The sequence below is a fragment of the Phodopus roborovskii genome, unplaced genomic scaffold (assembly GCF_943737965.1).
Source record: "Phodopus roborovskii unplaced genomic scaffold, PHOROB, whole genome shotgun sequence".
Classification (NCBI taxonomy): domain Eukaryota; kingdom Metazoa; phylum Chordata; class Mammalia; order Rodentia; family Cricetidae; genus Phodopus; species Phodopus roborovskii.
In genome coordinates, this window is record NW_026125537.1 from 1,092,567 (window position 1) to 1,118,639 (window position 26,073).

General features: G+C 51.2%; 2 protein-coding genes across 4 annotated transcripts in view; both read left to right on the forward strand.

Moving 5' to 3' along the window:
• Positions 1 to 26,073, forward strand: part of Rps24 (ribosomal protein S24) — a 1,129,312-nt gene that overhangs the window by 929,128 nt on the left and 174,111 nt on the right. The window lies entirely within an intron of this gene.
• Positions 18,145 to 26,073, forward strand: part of Zmiz1 (zinc finger MIZ-type containing 1) — a 190,534-nt gene continuing 182,605 nt past the window's right edge. For 2 of the 3 annotated variants that reach the window (XM_051176689.1, XM_051176686.1), the window contains exon 1: positions 18,145 to 18,364. The gene's annotated coding sequence lies outside the window, so the exon portion shown is untranslated. The remainder of the gene's footprint in view (positions 18,365 to 26,073) is intronic. The other variant, XM_051176687.1, reaches the window with a different exon arrangement.

Below are 26,073 nucleotides of genomic sequence, written 5' to 3' on the forward strand. Positions count from 1 at the left end.
CCCTCTTCCACTTCTATCCCTCAGGAACTCTCTGGGACTCACTCCTCAAAAGCAACACCTTACTTGACAAGTCCTGATGATGAAGGGGGTGGGTTGGGGTTCTGGTTTCTAGCAGTTTTGAGGTAGTTTTGCCCCAAAGTATAGAAATGCAAAGCCTGGCAGGTGTGCTGGCCGAAGCTTATAACCCAGCACCTAGGAAGCTGAATAGGAAGAGCCTCAGTTTGAGGCCACCCAGGGCTACATAAGCTCCACCAAGGAAGGAAAAGAAGAGAGGAGAGAGGGAGGGAGAAAGGGAAGAAAGGAAGAAAGGAAGAAAGGAAGGAAGGAAGGAAGGAAAGAAGATAGGCAGCTTGGACCTATACTACAAGAAATATGAAAATCCAAAATCTGAGGCTTTTTGAGTGTGATGACTGTGACACTCAGCCTGATTCCTGTCTGCAGATGGCCTCCTACACTGACCCATCTCCCCCAAAGGGTAGGCAGGCAGGCAGGCAGTAAGTGGATCACTGAAATCCCACTCTGTTATGTGTGGAGCTGCTTGGAGAACAGAGAACCATGCAGGGTATGGCCGCCCAGTGGTGGCTCACACAAGAAGCATCTAATCCCCTAACACCTGTATCCTTCAGCTCTGGCCAACCCTCAAGGTAGACCCTGCAAGAGATGATGGGGCATTTCAGAGAGCACAGAATCACCAAGAGGTATGCACAGCAATGCAAGGTGCTCAAGGCACTTGTACATGATCCTGTTCCACATAAGTTCTATTGCCAAGAGAGAAAAGGAAGCTGGCTCCATGCTGTGGGTGTGTGACTTCCAGCCTCGTGGAGGACACAGGTCCCAAATGACAATTGAAATTAGAACACACTGGAGAAGCATTGTCATTATGAGACCAGAGAAGCATGGAGTAGGATTGGGGGGGGGAGCCCAGATGGCACAAAAGCTGACCTGGGGATAGAAAAGACCAACTTCTCCTGTGCAGAACAGAAACAATGAAGAATGCCTGAGTTCCTGCCGTAGGCCCCGGTTTGTCCAACTGGGAAATGGATGCAATGGCCTTAGTAGACTGTGAAAGACAAGCCACCTTTATCTAAAAAAGCTTGCTGAGTGGGGCTGCGAGCTAGTTCAGTGTATAAAGATGCTTGATCTCAGACTTGATGACCTGAGTTCAATCCCTGAGACTCAGACCATGAAGGGACTCCTGCACCTTGTCCTGTGGCCTCCACACTGGGCAGTGGCACATGTTGCCCCTACCATAATAAATAAACAAACAAACAAATGCAAAAATTTAAAAACCAAAGCTTGCTGACAAAAAAGTGATCCCAGTCACATACTATCCTCCTAACAAGATGGAAAACCAGGGGACTTAGTGGTTGCCTCCTCAGTAACTCTGACAGGAGGGTCATGTACAGAGTTCTACCCAGGCCATGGATGTCCACTTATCTGCAATAATACTGGAGATAACCAACCATTCTGTCTGAGGTACTAGCACAGTGTGATGGCAAAAGGGGCTTCCAGAATCATGTTGCCAGGTCCTGCTCCATCCAGGAGAGGGGCTGCAGGGAATGAAGCCTGGGGCTCAATGATGAAAGGTGGATGCTCAGGCTCTGGGAGGCTGCTGTGCCAGCACCCTCCAGGAATGACAGGGAGAGTTTCCTTCTCTTACCTGCCTTCTGGAGGAAGCCAAAGACTGGGAATTCTGTCCCAGGTGGGCAACCGTGGACAGTCTGACCTCTATGATTCTTGCTCTTGGTGAGGATGAGTCACCTAATTTTTCTGATGAGAGTTGAAGTCCCCTCAGTGGCCTCCCGTCCTCCTCTGTCCCACTGCCTCCAGGATGTTCTACAGCAAGATCATAGCACTCATTTGCTCACCCACCTTCAGAGGTGGGTCACCTCTGCCATCTGCCCCTACCTGGCTGAACACTAAAGCTTCCTTGGGCTCTTGTTAGGCACACAAGGCCCCTAGCCTCCTGCATCCTAGCTCCAAAGTCCACCGGCTGCTAGAGTCTCTCCCATGTTTCTCATTTACCAGCGAAGACTTGTGATACTCAGAGAGGCCAAGCCAATTGGCTCAAGGCCACACAGAAGGTGGACTTGAAATTCTAATTTGGCTCCTAAGGTTCACTGGAGCCTGAGAGTTGGACACAGAAGCTTTGGGAAGCTGCATTGCTTGGGTCTATTGCAGTCCCTGTACTGGGAGAACAGGTAATGAAGGGTCTAGCTTGGACCTCGGCTGCCTTCTGGCTCAGCTCCCTGCAGTGGGAACCAACTGGCATCCTCTGACCAACAAGCTTCCTTAACACATGAATTGACCATAGTACTCCAGAAACCTGGATCAGTTCATGGGATCCAGGGGCCTTGAGGTTGTGAATACAGCCCATAGTAGCCCCAAATCACATTTGGCCCTACTACTGCCCACAGGTCACAAGCACATAGCAGGACACAGTAAAGAGGCCACCCCTACCACCAAAAGGAAGCCTTCTGAAATGCATGTCTCCTGTGCTGTGCACTGCACACTGGGGTGGCAGGAAAAGGCACATCACTCACTTCAGAGAGGAAAGGGCAATGGGGTGTGGGCAGAGGCTAGGCTGAGGCTGCCAAGGAGAGAAACAAACCTGAGATCTGATAAAGAAGCTGCATGCTGAGCAACACTGGGGTATAGCATGCAGGTTGTGGTGCAGCAGCAAGGCTTAAATAGAGGCCAGGGGCACAGTGACAACTCAGCCTGCTGACCTCTGAGCTTCCGGGATAACTGCTCACCCTGCAGCAATCCTAGTCCCAGGTTCCAGGCGCTAAAGGATCCTCACCCCAGAAACAGTTTATGGGGTGCCTATCCTGCCTTAGCTTGGCCTCCAGGGTATAGAAGGGGAACTGAGGCTCCTCAAATCTCCCAATTTCAGTTAGTGTTGTCAACTATAGGGTCTGGGTTTGCTCCTGCTCCTAGGCCACTCAAAGAGATGGGGATGGGCGTGGGGCCAACCAAGACTAAGGTAGCTCTTTGTTCAGCTCCTCAGCTGACCTTTTCATGACCTTGGGGGACTGTTGCTGTCCCTCTGGGTTCACTATCCAGAGGTTGTATGTGGGCCATCTACATCATCAGAATTTTGAAGGCTACAGCTTGGTGGGGGAAGGGGTACAGTTCTTTGCTATGCAGTCCCCAGACAGTGGCTTAAGCCAAAACAAGACCAGCTAAGAACTGAATATTCTACATCCCAGGATAAACTCAGCCTGAGGCCACCATGACTGGTAGTGTCTTTCTCACACTCTGATCTTGAGATTCCTTTTACTGAGACTCTAGAGGCCCTTCCCAGCCCACTGCCTGACCCTCTCCATAAAAGGACAGGACCTACCCTTCTGGATAGACTACAACTTGATTGGACAGTAGCAAACCTCTCCTGGAACTGTAGAGCATGTAGTCAGAAGCCCATGCAAGTTCTGGAGCAAGAGCCCATGAGTTGATAGGATTGCTGTCAAGGATCTGGATGGCATGCAGCCTGGCCCACAGAGAATAATAGTAACACAGACTCCCAGTGGCAGGAATGGTGCAGAGTGAGCCTCAGATACCACATCTGAGTGCTTAGCTGGGTGGTAAGCACCAGAGACTCCAATAGCTTAAATTCAAAATCTACTTGCTCCATTCTCTGAATTCCCTAGCTGTGGCCATTGCCAAACAACTTGCACCAAAAAAAAAAAAAAAAAAAAAAAAAAAAAAAAGGCTTTTGATGAAATGAGCACCCCCCCCCCAGAAGGAGCTCCGAAAGAATCTACCCTCATACTCTGATTTTCTGCATAGCTTTTTCCAGTAGGAGCAGGTCACCTTTAACAATAGCCAGGCTGGGTGGAACCCATCCACTCCTGTGAGGCAAGGCCACATCGTCCAATCCACCCTGATGGACATCCCAAGGGAGTTCACTCCATGGTGCTTGCTACTCGATCAGTTTTGTCACTCTGCTAAGGAAAAGTCTTCACATTCCCATTAGCTGGTCTTTGTTAAGGCTGAACTGGAGCTTCTCCTGCCTCAGTTTCCCTAATGCTAGAATCACAGGCGTGCACCACGGCACTGGGCTGTATTCTGCTACCTTCATCAGTAAAGCAACCTGCCCATTTTACAACTGTGTCAGGTAGATAAGGACTGTGCCCACACTGAGGGAGATACTGTTTTGTTTTCTTTTTTTGTTTGTTTGTTTTGTTTTTGAGACATGGTTTCTCTGTGTAGTGCTGGCTGTCCTGGAACTCATTCTGTAGACCTGGCTGGCCTCAAGGTCACAGAGATCCTCCTGCCTCTGCCTCCTAGGTGCTGAAATTAAAGGTGTGCATCACCACTGCCAGGCAAGACACTGGTTTCTTAACTGTATGCCAAGAGCCCAAAGCCAAAGGTTATTTGGGAAACAGGCCAAAGTGCAGGCAACTGGGGCCATGGGCAAGGGGAGGCAGCAGATCTCACCTCTGAGTCCCTGTGTCTTCAAGGTGGGCAGGAAGAGAGCAGGGGTAGACTGAAGTTAGAAGACATGTAAAATATGTTTACAGCAAGCAGCAGAAGCCGTGTGTGTGTGTGTGTGTGTGTGTGTGTGTGTGTGTGTGTGTGTGTGTGAGAGAGAGAGAGAGAGAGAGAGAGAGAGAGAAGAGAGAGTTAGGGAAGAGCCAGAAGTGGGCTATGACTCCCGCAGGGCAGAAGAGCCCCAAGCCACTGTGAGGTGCCCTCATCGTACCCTGCATGCTCACCCTGGAGGCTCCTGCACCCACTGCTTTTTTTTTTTTTTTTTTTTGCTTTTTTTTTTTTTAACCACAGATTCCCTGAGCAGGATTGATGAACAACGTAATAACGGGGGCAATCACATTATTCCTGAATGCATTTTAATAAAAATCAAATAAAAGCAATTACGTGAATTTCCAAGAGGATCACCTCTCCTCCTTTTCTCGAGGTAGGAAATGGAATGAATTCAGGAAATCATTAAAATCAGAAACTGAGCTGGCTGCCACTGAGGCTCTAGCAACTACACAAAGGCGGCAGGGAAGCCGGGCCCCCACTGGCACGTGGCAGCCAGCAGAGTGGGTGCCTTTCTTCAGCTAACTGCATGGAAATTCCACCTATGGATGACAGGGTAATTAAGAGCCAGAGGAGCTGCTTTAAAAGCAGGTCACCTTCTGCCCCTCTAGTGCAGACTGGCAGTTTCAAAGGGACCTAGCCTCCCCTCAAAGGAGCATTTCTGTCACCAGCAGTCAGGAGCCTGGTGGGCTCAGAAGAGGGTTCTCAAACTACTCAGTGTCCCTCTGAGGGGACATACAGCTCAGTCCATCTGGATGCTAGAAGACTGAGTGTTCTGTTCTCCATCATTCTCATAGGGGTACAAACTTGCTACTTGACAAGACCCTTCTGATGGCCCATCAACTACTCTTATTTCATCTAACTCTTGAGTTGATAAGGTCCTTTGATATGGAGGTAGCTATAGCTAGAGGGGACTAGTGACATGTTCACACTGTCAGCTGGTAAGGCAATGCCAAATCTGGATTCTGGTTCTCCTGGGACTACCAGGATAAGTACAGATCCTGTGGTATTAGTGGCCTGAACCCAGGGGCTTCCACCAGGCATGGGGCTTGCAAAATTTAACTGAATTGTCTCAACTGTGTCCTGGACTGGTGACTATTTCCAGGCACTATGAAGTCAGTGGTCATCCTATCTGTACAAGTGTGGAACTGGGTTTCAGGGAGGCAAGGGGCTTGTCCACAGTCCCACAGACGGAAGGAAGGAGTCATGGGTTTTACCAGGCTGCCAGAGTTCCCAGGCAGAGACCTTGTCAGCTAAGCCACAGAGCCACTGAGAGAGCTTTCACTCAGGCCTTTGGGAGGGAGATGCGTGGAAGTTAGGACAAGAATCTGCCAGCCCCCACAACCATACTAATAGCCCAGGTCACCAAGTAACATGAAAAGGAAAACCCAAAAGGACCCAGAAAGGACTCCCCGATTGTGTCTAAGTTCATCGCCCTCAAATACAACAACTTGAAACTTAGTCACAGTGGGCACTACAGCTGAAGGTCCCCTTTGGGAACAGCCTGAGTAAAGAGACAGGGAAAAGGTCTGCAATATATGTCCCTAGTTCTTATGTCCTATTCTGGGCACACACGCACATGTTGTAACCATATGTGTATATGTGAGTGTTCATGTGTGCTTGTGTGCCTGGCTCCTGCCTCAGACATTGGGTGGTGCTGTCCCAGTCTCACCCTATTCCAGTCTATCTTCTGTTTCTGCCATTGCTTATAGCTATGTGCCCTCTTATAGGACACTTGAGGAAATATCGCCAGGGAAAATCACAGGCTATATTCCAGAAAGCAAGAGAGAAAGGGAAGATTCTGGACCTTCCAGTTGTCAGCTTCTTTTGTGGTTCTGGCAGGCCCCAAATGTGTCACTCAGCATGAGAAGTAAACACCTGGATACCTGGCTGCTGGTCTCATGGCTCTGGGCCCACTGTTAACCTGCAGCTTCCCTATCATGTCCCTGGCTGTTAGGGACTCTATCTGAGAGGCTGAGTTCATGATACTGGAGGCTGTTAGGGCTGGTGGGCAATCTGGGATAACATGTGACTAGCTAGTCAAACCCCTCAAGGGCCAGCCTCTGTGGTCAAATGCATGGTAAGCCATCCATATATGTGCCTTGTATGATGCTCAGAGATCAAACAGGCTTGTCCACAAAGAGAAGAAAGTCCATGCATCATGCTCAACACAGAAGTAGACTTGGAATCATATTATACACAAATGTAAATGTGCATGTGTAAGTGTGTGCGTGCATGTATACATACTCATAACAACCACACTTACATGTAGGCACATATATTGACTTATACATCCATCCAGCAAGTGGACAGACAGCAGAGCACCCCAAGTCCTAGGTGCCTCCCTGAGACTTGCCTCCCAGTACAAAGGCCATACTAGCCCACAGGACTTGTAAGAAGTCCATATCCATGGAGTCCCTATACTCAGGAATGTCCAAGTCACTCTAGGAATGTCTACTTTGGAGCCAATGCTCAGCCCCCTGGAGTTTGGGTACTAGCTACCTAACATCTCTGCCCCGTGAGAGGAACAGGAACCCCAAAGACACTGATGGGTACAGAGATCAGATCTCCCAAGAAATGCAACCTTGGGGCCGGAGCTGGAAGGAGCCAGGTATCCTGAGTGGAAGGGAAAGGGTCCTACAGGCAGAGAACACTTCCCAGGCAAGCACATTGTTAGCACACCTTGCTCAAGGAATGTCTAGCTGCCAGGTGCTGTCCTGCCCTGCTGGCTGCACCAGGAACACATGTCCATTTTGGACCATTTGCTGCAAGAGGGCAAATGAGGTTCCTTGTGGCCCTAAAGAAAAAGGGGGCATGAGAGTACAGGCAGATCCTCAAAAGTCCCTCTTCCCCTTAAAGAAGTCATGTCCTCTGGGATTGAAGAACCCAATGCCATGTCTCAAAGGTACAGATAAGTCAGTGGTTCTGCACACATGTACTGAAATGGTTTTTCTAAAAGAGGAAGGAAGTAATGACCACATTTAGGGTACTAGTTCCACCTAGGAAGTAGGGGGCCAAGAGGCAGGTCTTCCCCAGTACCCAAACAATCCAGTTCTTAAGCATGAGCTTTCACTGTGATGTGTTCATAGCTCACAAATAGTCTTTTATATGCAGGAAATATAATGTAATGAAATTTTAATTGTGTATAAGCCCAGTTTTACAGGGCTGTTGAGAGTCTGGGTTGGCTGAGAGGCCTCTATGATCCCCTGAGGCTGCCAGTCTTAAAGGTACCCTATCTAGCTCTGCAGCAGTGTGAAAACCTGGGCTCTCTTCCCAACTCCACTAAATGTATAGCAGATTCCTGTCATGTCTAGAGCAAGGCTGGGCATGGACAGGAAGGCAGGCAGAGAAGGCCTGCACATTCTTTGCAAGGACTGCACATATCTGTCTTGTTGTCCTCTGTACAGTGGCAGACTCTGATAAGCTGCTGTTCTAGGTCTGGTCATTCTGCACCTCTTAGGTCACATTCTTTGGTACACTCTGCCTCCCCATAAGCAGGCCTATTGCAGGGACTGTGAGAGACCATGCATGTTCTGGTATATCCCTGGCGTTTAGCATCCCTCCACCAGTACTGGCAAAAAAAAAAAAAAAAAAAAAAAAAACACCAAACCAAACAAAAAAAACAAAAACAACAACCTACCTGAACAAAGCTCCTTCATATAGACAAGGCAGGAGTCTGGAATAACTGAGCTCACAGCTTACAGGCCAGAGACTCTGGTCCTTTCCTCAGGGCACACTGGGCTTCCTTGTGATATGGGACTACCAGAGCCCGGCTGGAGAGGAGAGTGTCAGCCCAGGAGAGGAAAAGTGAAAGTGAGAAAGTTCTGGCAAAGGAGAGTACAATGCATATACCAGGCAAGTAACTTGGGCTCTGATCTCCTGCCCAGGGATAAACCCCTTCTGCTTCATTACGGATATGCTGGGCCTCACCCAGGGCAGCCCTAATCCCTGCTCCAATGGAGCACTAAGGCTTCAGCTCAGACTGGGCTGGGACTGGGAGGGGGGCAGGGATCAAAAGCAAAAGAGATTAGCATCATAGAGAGTCCCTGAGGATGAGCCTGGACTGATCCACCAGTTCACTGTTACCCCCCCACACACACACACACATACATACCGCCATTCCCCCAAGGGCCCTGAGAGGCTGCTGGGTTGGGGGAACAATCCCTTTTCATTCTAGGGCCCTGTCACACACCTGAGACCCAGTTCTTACTAGGTCTTAAGGACAGTGGTTTGGTCAGATCAACAGGGGTCTCATAGTGTCCTTGAAGCATAGGCCTAACAAATGTTCTTCAGGGACTCTTTAATGTCTGCCTTCAGGAGCCATGGTCAGGCTGTCCTAAACTGAAGGGAGGAACAGGGTTCAGCATGGATCTGCCCCTGTAGACACCATCAGAGTTGGCAAGCATTTGGCAACAGAAAACAGGTGAGAAAGACTGAGATCTGGTACCTGTTACCCCAGACCAGGCATGCTGAACTCTACCATCTCTTCTCTCTCCCAACCACCTCCACCCACTTCTTGCCTCATGAGGTTCCAGCTCCCACCTCACGCCATCTATTCCAGCCTTCAACGGACTCCAAGGTCCACTCTTCATGCCTATTCTGCAGGAGAAACTAGGACTTAGTGAAATAGAAAGATGAGCCCAAAAAGAGGTGTGTGAATTTGGAGCTGAAGAGCTTCCAAAAATCAGAGGATCAACGTGGCCCAGGTCAGCCCAGCTATCTATTGCTCTTCCAAAAGCCTGAATAGAAATGTGAACCTTATACCTGGGTATATCCCTGATGCTCTCCTACTAATATATTCAGCCTTTGCTCCTCTATTTTTGTCAAGGCCCATCACAAATGATTCAGTGAGCTTCCTCCCATTGCTTTATCCATCAGTGGCCTCCCTGTCTCCTAGCCAAAGGCCTGGAGATATTCCTTCCTTGGGTACTAACTTTACCTGTTGAGAGCCCCAAAGGGAAGATCAGTGGCTTATCTGTATCATTCAACCTCTATCTCTAGACTGGGTAAGGATGTGCCAGGGCAGGGAACATTATGGACACCCAATTCCCGGTCTCTACAATCCACAGGCACATGCATACAGCACTGCCATACAGCACCGTTTAACAACTGTGGCTCCAAAACAGACTGTCCTGGGTTCTTATCTTAGTTCTTTTTATCCAGTAGCTGTGTGACCTTGGGTTTCTGTAACCTGTCTGTGCTTTAAATTATCTTTTTATTTGATTGGGCAGTTGGTTGGTTTTGGGAAAGATTCTCCAGGCTAGCATCGTATTCTTCATGTTCCTCCTGCCTCAGCCTCTAAGACACTGGGATTATGGGTGTGTGGTACTACACCCAGCACACTACCTGCTAGTGATGGAAATAGGTGAGTTCCAGTGTTCCAAGCTTTGCAGGATGAAATACATAGACACATGTAAGTTCTTGGACCCTGTATCTCATTGTTATATGTCTGCTGTTACTAGTATTACAGTGTAACAATTAGACTAAGAAGAGGCACTGGTACAAAGTCTTTCCAGAAGAGGATGGAAGTCCAGACAGGGACTGGAAAAGGGGTTTACATTTTAATCCCCCTGAATGGCCAAAACCATCTTGAAAGAGGTTATCACCAGGTCTGTCTTGCAGATAAGGAAATTGAGGCTTCCAAAGGTGGTATGAGCTACAGAGAACACATATCCCTAGTAACAGAGCTAGGATGGAAGGCCTGGTCACATGGCTCCAAAGTCCACACTTTCAACAGTCGGAGCTGCCTCTCTGTCTGGCAGGAAGATAAGCCACGTACACAAATAGCTGTAATCCGAGGTAGAAAGTGATAAGTGCCAAAAGGGACAACGATAAAGGCTCTGGGAGGGCTTGAGAGGGAGACAAGCTGACCAAGGCAGGAAGGGAAAGGGAGGCAGTCAGTGCAAGCTCAGGAGAGTGGGTGTCAGTCAGTCAGAGTGGGGTCTAGGAAGGCACATAGGTGGAGCCAGGGGATTGAAGATATGGGCTGTGTAGCCATAGTACCTAGCACCATGGCGTCACCAGAGCCCAATAAATATTTGTGAAAGGAAGGGAAGAAAGGAGGCAGGGAGAAGGGCAGAAAGGAAGGTGACTTTACTATCTCCGCTAAGCCGAGGATCTACTCATCTCGGGGGTTCAAATCAAGATGTAAAGGGCTGCATGTGGACAATGAAGTATTTTGCTTAATACCAGAAAGAACTTTCCAGCAAGTTAAGCTGAATCAGGCTTCTCTTTGAGGTCAACTCCATGTTGTAGTTGCTTGTATTGGCTTAGGAAAAGTAGCAGTTAAACTTTCACCAACTGTGTGAACTGTAAAGCATGCAGCACCAGGCCACCATGGTAGGACTATTTACACTAAGGGAATCAACAGATACTACGAATCAGGTTTTCCCCAGTCTGGAGAGCCAGATGTTAAACATTTACTAGCATACACACTGCTGGGCAGAATTTTGCTCTGTGAAGGAGCAAGTGTTCTATCTCCTCTGGAAAGGTACTGGAGGGGGAATGGGCAGGGGGGGGGGACTTATTTCCTGGGAAGAATGAGGCTAAGGTGTTCTTGCTTAGTGAGGGGCCTCAAGTCAGATGACTTGAGAAGCCCCTCTCTGACTTCAAGTGCCCATAAAAAGTTGGATTTATGAAAACACTGTACCAGTATAATTACTCATGCCAGGAAATCATTAACCACTTGACCTAGAAGGTGGGAGTAGGGCAAGGACCTAGAAACTATGGGAGAAGCTATGTGCTCACAGATGTCAAGAAAGCCTCTCAGTCCACATAGCTAGTAAGAAACACTAGGGCAAGAGAGAGTCTATGTTCTGAGACCCTGGATCCAGGGCTCCTCCTGGGGTGCATGGCTAAACCTCTGGGAACAGAAGTCTCTGCACAGGCCTGTTTGACTGGTTTCCTCCATCAGAATGTCAGATGGGTAGCAGTATGGGTCACATCTGCCTCCTCTTTGTTGGAACCTTAGCACTTAACTCTGCTTTACACACAGATTAGAGCCAACTCTATTTGTTGAATGAATCAAAGCATCTGAGATCCTGTCTCCTGGCAGCATCTGGGGATAGGAGTGGCATCTTTTGAAACAGCACTACCTTGGGTTGGTGACATGGATACAAGTTATCAGGGTTTAAATCCTGACAAGACATCCCCCCGGCCAGTCGCCCAACACACACCGACATACATACCTGTATGATACTGTCCAAACCACCCAGCCATTTTCTTCCACAAAGTGAGTTGTGCAATCTGTCTGCCTCCTGGGGCTGTTGTGGCACTCATGTGGGGCAGAAAGTACTATTTACAAGCTCAAAAGTGCTATTCCCGGGGGGGGGGGGGAGCTTGAGAAGCCAGCCCTGGCAGCAACTTCTCCCAAGACCAGAATGTTGGTCTTGCAGGGCTAATCATTAGAGTAACCTGGGTCAGAATGGCCCATGCCTGGTAAGGTCAGAGTTAAAGTGCAAGAGGGATCTCTCAAAAAGGGTGTGAGCAAAAGCAGACAGCCACAGAGTCTTGGGGGGGGGGGGGGACAAAGGGCTGTCTCAGCAAAGAGCTGTTTAATGTGCTTCCAGCATTCCTAGTCCTCTACCCCTGCAGATGGTGTACCTTCCTGGGGGTGGGTAGGAAAGCCTGCTGTGTTCACCCTGGAATCAATCCAGTGTTGAAAGTGATGTTCCAGAAGAGAGGTATTTGCAACACCCCCAGACATCTACCCAGTCCTTTCTTGGTAGGGTGGGGTTCTGCCTGCCAGGGAAGGAGTCCAGCTGGAAAGCATGATGGTGGCAGTGGTCCTCCAGCCCTCCCAAACGACATCTGACACTTAGGAAGAAAGGGTGGGGCCAGGCCTCTGAGTGGCCGGCTCCTGCTCCATCCTATATAGCTGGGTTCTGGTTCTGGCTGGCAACAGCTGCAATTGAGAACAATGCCTCGGTTTCTCTTTTCTCCTCTTTCACTTTAATTGGACATCATCAAGGTGTCTGGGACTGTGTGTCCTTCAAAAAGAGCACAGTTGCAGGAGCTCCAAGGCAGGCTGCAAAGTGCAGGAATGCCTGTCACTTTGGGAGCCTTGATACTTTCCTACCCTTGCTGTGTGATCCTGTGCAGATCCATGTCTCACTCTGGTCTGTTTTTCTACAGCCTCCATGACAGCTTGCCTTCCAGGCACCTATTCAAAACCAGTGAGCTTTCTTCCCTAAACCTGAAGAATGGCATCTGGGTCGTCCTTCATGGGAGCCTGGTCTGTCTATGTCTACTCCCGAATCTCCGCTGCACTTGACTGCTTGTCAGTTCACTGGATGATAGCATAGAGCAATGTGCCATTCTGTCTCTACAGGGTGGAGACTGGGTTGCTTCCCATCATAAGGTGTTACTGGCAACTGTGATTTCCTGTACCTCAGTTTTCTTATCAGTAAAATGGAGCCATTAATACTAATCCTCAGCTCAAGTGAGGACCAGAATTCAAGTGCATGAACTACTGGGTACCTGGCCCATAGCAGGAATTTAATAGGCAGTCGCTAAGGTCACAATGATATGGAGGCAGTCTGGCAGCATTCAGGGATGGAGGTGATGTAGACAGATTGGCTGGTGGTATCATCAGAGTAGGCTTCCAAGCAGGTGATAGAAGGCTGGAATGGGTGTGTCCTAAGAGACAAAAGGAGTATGCACAAAAGCAGGCCAAAGAGTTGTATGCATGTGATGGTGGTACTGAGCCACTGAGCATGAAGAACATGAAGACAGGGCAAGAGGGTGTAGAAAGCATGTATCTCTGAGATGTCAGGCCTGAGCTCCTTTGCAGGATGAAGGTGCTGCAGGATGGAGGCAGGAAGCCACTGTACTCCACTCTTGGCATGTTGCATTTGTCTCCCCCAGCTGTCCTTCACACACCAGTCCCAGCCTGCTGTTTGGCGGAGCTCTGGTGTACGGTGAGGGCACTGCAGGAAGCAGCCCACCTTTTATGCTGCTTTCTCTGGATTTCCCAGTCCTGTGACCCAGTGAAAGCCACCACCTCCCTCTGCATCATCTTAGTCACCCATAGAAGTGCCATTGTGAGGATCGGAGGATGGCAAGACAAGATGACACATCCTAGCTGGGTATACTCCCAGCATCCAGCCAATATGGAACTCTGAGTTCAAAGGCCAGCCTGGGCTATACAGCAAGACCTTGTCTCAAAGTGCCCCGCCCCCATGAAGTAATCAACACAAATTAAATCCTAGATGGTCATATACCTGGAATCTTGCTCCAACATGTCAGTATTCAGAGAAGGGAGGAGTATCTAGCTGGAACACAGAGGCACTGTACTGGAGGGTACAGGCTTTCTGTGTTGGACCAGCTATCTACTCCTAAGAGGTATAGGTACAGAGCTGGGCAGCATCTAAAGGATCCTGCTCCAATCACAGGTGAAGATTCTGTTCCTATTACTCACTGTCCAGGAAGGGCCTAGACAGAGATAGGCTTCTAGCAGGTGCTTATATCTTCCCCAAAGCACTTTGAAAGTCACATCAGCTGTATCATACTTGGTCATGAGATAAGGTCGCGGGTGGAGCCAGACCTGGGACCCTAACCCCACCTCCCAGCAGCCAGTCAACCTCTGTGCTCTTCCTTCATCCTGGAGACACAGGAGAGGGAGCTCCAAAGCAACTGATCCATAGGAGCAGAGAGCTGGATTTTCACAAACCTTCTGGCTCCTGGAGTAGAGAGACAAGAACCTGTGTGCCTTGTTCCTACTTCAGCCCACTGATGCCAGCCTGGTCCAGAAGCCACAATCGCTACACCCTGCCTGCACAGATTCTCTGCATACTTAGGGTGCTTACACCTCCCATCACTACTTTCCTCCCCAGCCTTGGACTTCCTACTTCCTGGGACCCAGGCTCAGGCCTTACCTAACAGTGGCCCTCTTCCTCAGTTTTGATGGTTCTATCAGGCTAGGAAGCAAGAGGCACTTAAACCTGATGGAAAGATGGGTGTAAGCTCAGCCTACATTGCACAGCCCACACACTCTGGTGGGTACTGATGTTGATTTCTGGGCCAGGGGGAATAGAGGAATCTGCACCGGGAATGTACCTTCCACCTCTCTGTTTCAACCCAGGCCTACTGCAGCTGTGGCTTAGACAACAGCAAGGCTTGATCATTGTGATGAGACCTAACCTTTAGTTTATAGAGGGCTCAGAAAGAAAGAACAATTTGCCTAGGGCCACAAAGAATTTCTGGTTAAGGATGCAGAGCTCCAGTGAGGGCTTGCCCAGCATGGGGACCTGCACTTACAGTCTACTTTTCTTTAGAAGGGATAGTAATGTCCCCAACTGCAGGCAGTACAATAATGCCTATGATGTCCTCACTGAGCACATAGTAGGCACTAAATAAGTCATACCTTCTAAGACTCCAGAGAGCGCCAAAAGGCCTAGTAGCCTCCTGGACAGAGAAATAGAGATAACAAGGGTCCTGGGCTCCCCAACTCTTGAGGCCCGAGCCCTGTGGTTTCTAGACTTATTGTGCCCAAGGTGCCATGATGGACTGGGAAGGCTCAAAACAAGGCTGGCTCTGTCTTGACTTCTCTGCCCTCTGAGGCCACTTCCCTGTTTCCAGATGAACATATTAGCTACAAATAAGGGGTGGGGGAACCAGCAAGATGGCTCATCACTGGGTAAAGACTTTTGCTGCTGAACCCGAGGATTAATCCCTACCTAGGACCTATACTGACAGAAGGAGAGAGGTGATTCCTCCTAAAAGTTGTCCTCTGATCTTCATGTGTACCCCTCCCCTCAAATAAATACAACGCGATTTTTAAGGAAGGGGATGGAGCTTTCTGAGCAGAGTTTTGGCACATGATGAATGTTCTACCTGAGGTCAACATTTTCTCCACTTCCTGGTTACTTACAGGATTTGGAGAGAAGGTTGAGAGGTCTGGACTGTCCTGACTCAGGTGGTCATCAAGGCAACAGGAATTGGCCCAGGTGTTGGTTTGAGCCAGATTCTTGCATCCCAAGTGTGGCAGGAACTTTGGTAGAGGGGATGAAGGTGGCCTTCTGGTATGTCTGAGGGCTGGCCATCGTCCATTCAGCAAACTGAATTCTCTCCTTTCCCATCAAGCTTTCTAGGGTTTCTCAGATTAACCTTCCCAACCCCCCCCCCCTCTGTGTGTGTGTGTGTGTGTGATATTCTTCTTGGAAATGTGCTGGGACCAGGCCATTCCAGTGTCCCTGGAGGCCTGAAAATGATTATGCCACCCAATTTTCCCAGGGATACTCAGCTGCCACCTGTGGGTGGGTAGTGGAGCAAGTCCATCCTGTGTGAACGGACTGGACAGAGAAGGCTGAGGCCAAGGAATACCTCCACCCCCGACTCAATAGCAGCTGGAGGCAGAATTTACCTGGGGGGGGGAGTTTCCCTGCACCCAGACACCCCCTGCCTGGTGTCCCTGTGAACCTGAGCTGCAGTCTGCCCTCAGGAATTCCAGGTTGAGTTCACGGTTGCCAGACCGTCTGAGCTTTGAGAATGAATTCAAAGCTAGCAAACACATTTTGCCTCCTTGTCTTGGTGGTAGAAGGAGTGATCTCTCTGGCCCTGAAGGAGTTCAAGCCCAGGTCAAAGCAGCCAGCCTTCTGAAGGATATTCTAAAATGGGGGTCTGCGGTGGGGGTGGGGGGAGAGCTCCGGCCTGCTCCCCCCGTTGGCCCGAGGTGCGCTATGACCACCGCCCAAGAGGCTCAGGAACCCGCGAGTCTGCGTGGCACGCCTGCGCTCCCATGCGGACCTCGTCAATCAAACTGCAGCCCCGCGGAGGCCAAGACTTCTTCCGCCCGCCCCAGGCCCGGAGGAAGACCCCCCGCCCGGGCTGCCTGTCCGAGCCCGCCCCCAGCGGTGTCATTGTTCTCTGACGTCACGCGGAGGCCCCGCCCCTCTACCCTCACCTTCCCTCCCCACCTCCGGTTCTCCGGGCTAGTGGCCAAGCAGCCTCCGACGACCCGGCCGTGCAGGGCTCCCCCCGCGGCCCGGCCGGGGCTGCGCCCCCTTGCGCTCTTCCCAACTTGCCTTTGTTATTCCAGCTCCCTTCCTCGCCTCGCCTCCAACACCGCGGCTGCCTGCAAAACGCGGAAGGCGGAGCCGTTGCCACACCTGGATCGCCTAGCGGGCTGCGTCCCAAGTCTACCCTGCCTGCCCTGGAGGGGAGTGCATGCGCGCGTGTCCAACCCAGGCGCTTGTTATCCTCAGGACTGGAGTGCCTCTAATCAGGAGGAGGTGGAGGGTTGAGGAAGGGAAGTGAGAGAGTAAGAAGAGTATGTGTTTGTACGTGAGCGTGAGATGTAATGCACGGGCGAATACCTCGTGGTTTTTTTTTTTTTTGTTTGTTTTGTTTTTGGTTTATTTTTAAGCGTACCGGAGGTGGTCTACAGCAGTGTTAATGTGCACAATTCTGTGAGCCCGGGTGCACGGGTATATCTAGAATGGAAAGTGTGTGCGTGCTCAAGTGTGTTGGGGGGGTCAGTACGCGTGCTCTGCTGAGGGTAGGCGCAAACGTGTGTGTAGGAGTTTCTGCGTGAGTGGCAATGGACATGAGCCAAGGGGAGCGCGCACTTGGATACTCTCGGGGGCGGGTCTGCGAGGGGAACCCCTGCGAATGGTGCACCTAACTGTGTTTCGTGAGTGCCCTACGCCACCAAAGAAGTAGTGCCCAGCCTTGAGCTAAGAGCTGGGCTGGCTTCTTTCTACCTCGGCAGGCGAGAGCGCTCGGCTCATGGTGCCCCAAGCGCTTCCTGCAGGGCACCGGGGCGTTCTTGCGCCTCTGAACTTCGAGTGGGGTGGGGACATATGATTCAATCTTCATCCCCCTCTCCTCAAAGGTCAAGGACGGCGCGCTTCAATCCCCTACGTCACCAGTGGTGGTGAAGGTTGGGGTCCTCTCATCCTCTTTCTGCAACCCTGTTTTAGGAATAATCCAAAATCTCCGGGAAAGCTTTTGCACACCTCTCGTTAGCAACTCGGTCACCCCAATTCGGATAGCTGACAGCACCTGCGGGCCCAGTGCACTCACGCAGGGAACCAGCAGGAAACGGGGTGCACCTACGGACAGTAATTTTGCTGCTACCAACGCGATCCCTTCCTAGGCACATCGGTTCCTCCATTCCAAACTTAAGGGATTGGGGGTGGGTGTTAAAGAGCAGCTAAGCGAGGAGAGAGGAGGGACAAGAGTGAACCAGCGGCGTGTGGGGGTAGTGCAGAATCTACGAGGGTCTGGTAGAGAAGAGCTTAGAGCAGAGACCTGGGAACAGGAAGAAAGGGAGGGAAAGACGGGAAAGGAGAGGTAGGTGGAAGGGAAAAGAAGAGCGCAGCGAGCGCGCAGACCGAGAGCGAACCAAGGCAAACCCAGTTGAGCGCTAGAGGCGCGGCACTCCGCTCCCGCGTATAATCCGTGCCGGCTTTTGCGAGAGGCCGGCGGCGCGGGGCCCTTTGGAAATAGAATAGCCAATGTAATCTGACACTTCAACTTGCTCGGCTCCGGGCGAGTTGATTCACTTACTCACCCCCTAACGCCGAGTTCCTTTTCACTGTCTGTGGACATTAAAAAAAACGAGCGGCGGCGGCGGCGGGCGCCCCGGAGAGCGAGCGGCCGGGCGGGCGGGCGAGCAGCAATCGGGCCGCAGAGCAAGCGAGCAGCGCCGGCGCAGCGCGGTGACCTCCAGCACCGGCCGGCTAGGAGCCGGAGTCGGAGCCGAGTGGATCTCCGCGCTCTCCCTGCGCTCCTCCCGGCTCCAGCCGGCCCTACCCGGCGGTGGCGGCGGCGGCGGCGGCGGCGCGTCCTCCAGCGGTGGCAGTGGTGCTCGTAGCGCCCGGTAAGTTTGGGGACAGAGCCAGGCGCCCGCTAGCACCGAGGCTTCCTCCCGCTGTCCGCGGATCGCCGGGGTGCGAGCGCGGGGTACTGTACTGGGGCTTTCCGCTTAAAGGGTTAGCTCCGGCCGGGCGAAAGGGGTCAGCCGTGCGGGCTCGGTGCGCTTTCCTGGTCTCCGGGGGCGGAGGCTCTGGCCACCAGCGAGCGCCGAGCTGTGCAGAGCGGCTTAGGATGAGCGCAGGGACCCGGGGATTGTCGGGTGTGCGGGGCGCCGGTGGGGTTTGTGTGTGCGCGGACTCGGTGCCCGCCTCCTGCCGGCGCGCCTTCATCAGTCTTCTCGGAATACTCGGGGCCCGGCAGGGTTACGGATTCGGAGGAGGGAGGGAAGGACTCGGGAAGAACTGGTTGAGTCTCCTTCGCCTCCTTTGGAAAGATGTGAAGTTGTACTCCTGTGTGCGTAGGAGAACCGCCGGAAAGGCGCTGGATTCCAGGGTGGCCAGGGTTGGTGGTGTTAAGTTGTGTCTCCGAATTTCTATGGTGAACACACTTTTGTACGTAGGGGATGGGGGCGCGGTTAAGTTGTTTTGAGGGGAGAATGGCCCAGGAAAACGCAGCGCGTGGCTGGAGCAGGGCACGCCGAAGATAGTGTGTCTAGGCTTCCCGTTCGGGCTTCGGAAGCCGAAGGGGCTTTCAGGCCAACGCCTGTCCGGGGCTGCCCCAGCCAGGAGGCGAGCCCAAGGGGAAGATGTGTTTTGTGTGAGTGCGCGCGCGCGTTGCAAATACGAAAGTAATTTCCCGGTGTTCTTTCTTCCTCTCTGTCTCCGGCGGCAGTGGCCCCGGGGGAGTGGTAGGCCAGCCCCGGCGGAGGTTGGGGGACCGGGCTGGAACTGAATCTGGGATCTAGATGGTGGGGGTCAAGCTCTGAAAGCTTGTTTCACCTTCCTGGCGTCAGGGCCAGGGAGAAAACAGTGGGGAGCACGGCCTCGGTGTCGTGGTGCAAGCTGCGGGAGCGCGTCGCCCCCTGGCCGGGGACATCTGTCCAGGAAGCTGGCCAGGCGGGGAGAGGGCGCGGTGCAGAGGGCAGACTCCTCGCCCTGGAGCGGTGGGGGTGCGGGCGAGGGGCGGCCGCCTCTCCCGGCCATTGTGCGCCAGCAGATTTTCACGGGAGACTGCCCCGAAGCCGCCGGAGAAGGCCAGGAGCCGGCCACAGCCCTGGGTTTAAAAGACACTCCAGGAATGTAAACAACCCAGGCGGGAGGGCTAGCGGACCGCAGCGCGCCAGGACTGCGGGTCTGGGCCCTCTACCCTCCCCCCGGGGGGGTAACTGTTAGACGCGGCCACTCTGCCCTTCCCTCTACCTGCCGCAAACTTTTCCCTCCTCTCCTTTACAGTTCCACTTTGTGCCTCCAGCCCGGAGCAGGGTGAAGGCCTCTCCCACAACCGGGCTGAGGGACCCTGGCATCCCACACCCGACCCAGAGGCCCGGCGGCCAGATCCCTGCTTCGATGCCAGTGGCCCGGGAGACTTCTGCCCCGGGAGCTGCAGCTCCTTGGGCAGAGTAATTGAGACGAGGAGCCTGCCCGCCAGGATTGCTTGCTTGCTCTCTCCCGCCCTCCTTCCCGCGGCTCCTTCCCACCCCCGCTCTCCCCCTTCTCCTTTCCCCTGACTGCTTTTCCAATGCCCTGACATGAGGGAGGAAGATTTAACTTGGCAGCCCAAACAAATGTTCTCTCTGAGATCTCCAAGAAGCTGGCTGGCGGCTGGGCTGGCGGGGGTGAGTGCACCGCTCGGCCAGCCTTTCCCTCCTCTCTGCACTGCCAGGGACATTTGGAGCCCCGTGGGTGAACAGCCCCGGGCATAAATAGTGGGGACCAACTCCCCGCGATTTGAAAGGGCAGTCAGTGGGCTGCGCCTGTGGAAGCCCCTGCCTTGGTGCTGCATAGAGAGCCATTGGCTCCAACTGCCTCTTGGTGCCAGTGGTTTTTTGAAGGGTTTTCTTGAGCAACAGTTTGCCTCTGCTGCAACCTGGGCCTGGTAGACCAGAGGGTTAACTAGTGCAGTCTCCTCCCTCCTTCGTGGGTGTGAGGACAGGCTGGTTACACAGGGCAGGGCAGGAGGCCAGAGGCTGTTCCAGAGGTGCCTGGTTTTGGTTTTTTTTTTTTTTTGAAGGTACAGAGAAAGGGATGGTGGCTGAGGCTGGAGAAACAGGCAACTTGGCTGCTGGTGAATTCCAGCCTGTCTCCCTGTGCTTGCTTGGTGACTAGAGTGTGGAAGAGTAGTTGCCTGTGAGCTATTTGGGAAGTTTAGATGAGGGAGCAAAGCCATGGCCTTTCTTATCCCGGTTGGTTTTTGAGGAGGTCCAAAGCAGGGGGAATTCCTGGGCCCTTGTTTGGGACCCCTGAACGCTGAGCAGAGGCAGAAGGTTTGTGAACACCCCAGGAGCCTTGTGCTGACCTTTCCCTCTTCAAAAAGAGGATGTCGAAACACCAGCATCAAACAAAAGGCACATTGAAAGCCCTATCTGCCTGAGAGCGCGCCTGTGGCTTTGGGCTAGTAGTGCATTTAGAGGGAGATGATGTTTTTCTCTGGGTTTTATGATTTTCGTTGTTTTGTTTTTCCCCAAAAAACAGAAGCATCACTGGCCCCAAGTCACATGGTTGGAGACCTAATTTTCTCCTATGAATCAGAAGTTTAGACTTGGGAACTTGGTGACTGAGGCTGGGGGAGGAGCTATTAGACTTTCCAGGACTTGAGCTGCGAGCTGCGGTTGTAAGACTTTCTGAGTACTTCTCACAGAGGAGACTGGACTTATGAAAAACTTTGAATAAATAGCCTTGTCTGTGCAGAAATGGCTGTGGGCTTCTTTGTGGGGACAAAATGTTCTCTTTTTTTCCTAAGGAAAATGTGTTTGTGTGAGGGGGGATCCAGGGGCAAATAAAGACCTAGAAGTTGAGGTTTGGCTCTAAGGATCTCCGTGTGTGTGTGTGTGTGTGTGTGTGTGTGTGTGTGTGTGTGTGTGACATGTTCCCAGCCATGGGAGCCCTGCATTTTCATCCATGGCCCCTGTTTAGATGACCCAACATGACACAGTTGTCCACAGGTTCACTCCTACCAGAAGATGAAAGAAACGATGTAGATGAGAAGAGCAACAACATATCTACCTCTAACTGGTAAGAGTGGTAAGGAAGGAAGGGTCTTTGAAGTCTGTATATGTCCCCAGTCTGGGCACAAGAAGGCCTGTGTAGGAATCTTGGATAACTAGCTCCAGCCCCAAGTCCATAGAGTGTTTTTTTTTTTTTTTTTTTTTTTTTTTTGGTTTTGGTTTTTTTTTTTACACAGTCTTGGGTAAAAGGTTGTAGGAAATCTGTGCAGCATCAAGTTAATTTTGGGAAGCATCTGTGGACATGGTGGCATGAAACAAAGATGAAGGGCCTGCTGGATAGTGACTGGGTTCCACACATTTCATTCATAACTGCTCCTGTGGGTCCTTGTCAGGACTCTGCCTCTCTGTTGCATCTTTATGAGATTCCTTGGGTTTTGTATAGACAACAAAGGACACTGCCCTAATTACCCCTGACCCTGACCCCCAGGCTGCAATTTCTTCTGGTGACTGCTGGATCCTCTCAGTAGGACACAGTGGCCTCTACCCAGGCCTCTCTGTGGGTGGATCTTTCTCCTGCCTGGGTGCTGCCTAGGTGCATGGAGCCTGGCCTGGAAATTCCAACCATGCGTCTGAGGTTAGGCCCTCCCTCAGGGAGGCAATACACTGCAGTCCTATTACAGACTCTAGACAAGGAGAGAGGGAAAGGGTGTCTGGAGACTGTAGCTTGCTGGCTGCGTGGACCAGGAGGTTGACTCTGCTAGGCCTCAGTCTTCTGGTTTGCAAAATGAGCTCAAGCACAGAACTTCCATCGTCCCACATGGTTGCTGGAAGGATGAGGTGTATCCAAACATTTGAGTCTTCAGCCTAAAGAACCAGACAGACTCCAGTGTAGAATAGTAGATGGCAAAAGGGCTGGACTTGAGGGTAAGGGATGCTGGAAGCATTTCCAGAAGTTGGTTCTTATCCTTACTTCCCTGACAGCTGATTGTTCAGCCTCAGTTTGCATGCCTCCTGTGACAGGGTGCTCACCACCTCTTAGAAAGCCACACCAGGTGATCTATCCTGACTTTAGGCTTAAGATGCAGGGGCCACTCCCAACCACAGACTCATTTTTCCTTAATGATCATGAGGTCTAAGTTCTGTATCCAGGCTGTAGTGATATGTGTGTGTGTGGGGGGCATTCTTCCAGTGTCTGTTTCCAGCCTTAAAAGAGAAGTTCACAGAAGGGTCTGTCTATTGGCTCTTGGGTAGTCCACTTGCCTCTTGACACTTTCTTTTCTTGAATTGGGTATTACTTGGGAGGGGTTGCATAATGAGGATAGGGTCAGTTCAGGGACCCAGGATTTGACTCTTCATGTGTTTAATGATAGTCTGCAGAGTGAAACCTGCAGTGAGTCCCAGAACTATGCAAGACACTCTTAGGAGCTTTTGTCCAGTAAGAGCAGAAAGACCAGTCCAAATAAATAATTATGTACCAGCCTCTGGCTGCCTGCCATATGCACATGAGAAAGGGTGTGTCCATAGCTCCTTCTTTTGCCTGATGTGGCCTGTCTAGAATCACTTTTAAAATTTTTTGATCTCATTAACAACAGCTGCTATATGGAATTACTACATTTAACAGAGAAGAAAACTAAAGCCCAGTGAGAGTCCAAGAGGCTGTGGCTAAGCCAGGACTCAGCTCCAGGCCTTACACACCCCTGCAACACAGTGCATTGAGCAATAGCCCCAACTATGCTGGCATGTGGCACAGAACCCTGTGTGGACCCCAGGAGTGCAGCAGTTGTTTCCAGGAAGGGTCGCAGGTGGCCCTCTCTGCATCTGGCAGTGCATACCCCCAGCAGATGTCTTCCCCCCCCCTTTTTCTCGATGTCCCCCACCCCCATCTACAGCTTTCACTGTACCTCAGATATTGTCTGCCTAGGCAGTAGCAGTATGCAGCTTCAACTCTGCCTGGCCCTGGAGGAGGAAACAAGATTGTCCCTGAGTTGCTATGGTTTCTATAGATACAGAGTATGACTCAAACTGCCCCTCCTTTGGCTGAGTCAGTCCCTTACACTACATAGGGTGGCTGCCCTATGGGGCCTCTGGGTTCTTTACCCCCCATGGTCACCACACTTATACCCAGTCATTTGGAACCTAGTTGAGTGCCACCCTTTGACAAGACTTTGCTGGTGGGGTTGTGGGAAGTGGGTAACTGGGCAGGCTGAGATGGCACCTCCCCAGAAGTCTGATCTGGCCTGGCCAGGCACACCTGTACAGGTAATGACTGTAGCCCTAAGGGCTCAGAGCCTGCCCCTCCCATTAGACCCAGCTGCCAGGGTTACTACAGGATGTGCTGGGGGAGGCCGGGGTGCCTGAGCTAATTAGATTTCTTAGATTTCAACGCTCCCCTAATCCTGTTAGCCTGGCTGTAATTGTAACCACTTCAAGCTTTTGGCTGTGACAAGCTATTGAGGACAGACTTGTGGAGGCTGTGCTCTGCCGAGCTCTAACCCTAGACAGCTGGTTGGGAATAGGGGACTGCCTTTCCAGGTCTCTTGGGTAGTGGCAGGAAGGTGGGAGGGTGTTTTTCAATATAGCATGTCTGTCAGAACAAACATGTCCCTCCAAGGTCTCCTAGCTCAAATCTATGCCAGAACCTGTGGGGAAACTGAGGCTGAAGAATGACAGGGAATGATAGAGGGCTTCAATAACTAGAGTGGTTTGTCCTGGGAACTTCAGGGCAGGTTCGGAATTCCCAGGGACTAAGAACCTTCCTGTGACACCCGCCCCTGGGGAAGCCTTGTTCCTCTGTTGCTGTTTACCCACACTACTCTCCTCTCCCCTCAAGCATGCATAAAGATGTGCACACACACTCATCTCTGCCTGTCTCCTTGCCCTCAAATATGAAGGAGTTTGATTCTTCCTGTCCATTAGTCTTTCCCACATCCTTGTCAAATTGTATGCCTGGTGTGAAACAGAAGAAAACAAAAATTTAAGGACTATTATTGTTAAAACTTTGCTATCTTGGCTGGGTGTTGGTGGTGCATGCCTTTAATCCCAGCACTCAGGAGGCAGAGGCAGGTGGATCTCTTTGAGTTCAAGGCCAGCCAGGTCTACAGAGCTAGTTCCAGAACAGGCTCCAAAACAATACAGAGAAACCCTGTCTAATCCCCCCAAAACAAAACAAAATCACCCCAAAAAACAAAAAACATTGCTATCTTTTTTAAAAATCCCAATTTTTAAATATTTATTTACATATGCTCACCAGGACATGGCCAGGCCACTGTAGGGAAACAGTGTCAGAATGTAAGTGTTCTCTGTGCTTTTGATGATTCCTTGTCCAACATTCTTTTTTGGTGTCTGGCTTGAGTGGAAATTGCACACAAGAAGAGATTCCTTTGTAGCCTGCAGAGCTCTTTCCTGCCTGGAGGCTCTCCTTAGACTCCACCCTATATTCTTAGCTCTGGACCATAGGAAGAAATGCCTCTCATCTACCCCAGAACCCATTTCTCTGGGCTGTAAACTCCAAAGCCTATAGAATTAGGGGACTGCCTGTCTTGTTCCAGCCCAGGAAACAGAACCTTAGAAAGCAGTGATTAGCTGCATTCAAAGTTAGCAGTGCACAGAGCTACACTAGGATCAGAACCTGGGCTCTGCCAGCTCATTAGCTATTTACTGAGACCCTGCCTAACTCTTTTTAGAGGGCCTTTAGTTTACCTGAGTAAAGGCTGTTTACCTGAATAAAGTTAGTTTACCTGAATAAAGGAGCCCAGCTGAGGGAGAGGTGGGGTGACTCTCTGAGTTCATGTTAGAGATAGCCTCTAAACTTCTCTTCAATACACAACATGTGTGTATTTGCTTCCAGATTGAGTGCAAAGCTAATGTGAGAGAAGTCAAACCCAGTTCCTCTTGAGAGGGTCCAAGCTCTCACCGGCTGAGGCTTCTCACTTCCCAACCCCATTTCCCGCCCCATTCATTTCATGCTGAGTTTGAGCTTGCCTGCTGTTGTTTCCTCTGTGGACAAGGAAGCAGAGTTGGAACTTGCTTGCTCCACCCTGAGAGTCACCTGTGTCAGGTCCAGGTGACAGCTGTTGGAGGAAAAAGGGACCAGGCTCAGGATGCAATTGTCTGAACCTTGCCCTGTCCCCAAGGCTCCTGCCCAATCTCCCACCCTGCTCCCTGGGTGGACCTTGACCTCAACTGGAACAATTGGGAAATGCAGAACACCATTCTGAGCCAAGCAACAGGCAGAACCAGGAGCTCTCCAGAAAGAATAGTGACTTTTTTGTTCTGGTGTTTGGAAGTACAAGAAGTCCTTTTGGGGGTCTCTGTTTGCCCTTCTGGATGGCATATGGGGAAAGCCCAAGCCTAGAGGAATTCAGGGACTGGCCCCAGGTCAAATGAGATGGCTTTCCTACAGCAGGGTATCAAGCAAGGAAACTGGTCCAGGTGAAGGGGATCAATGTGTCACTGAGGTTGCTACTGTTTACACACTTGAAATCATTTACTGAAGGCCCCCCAATTTCGGCTACCACCCCCAGAATGTTTGGGTATCTGTGTGTATATGTATATGTGTCTGAATTTTTTTTTGTGTGTGTATGTTTCTGTCTGTCTATATGTGTGTATAG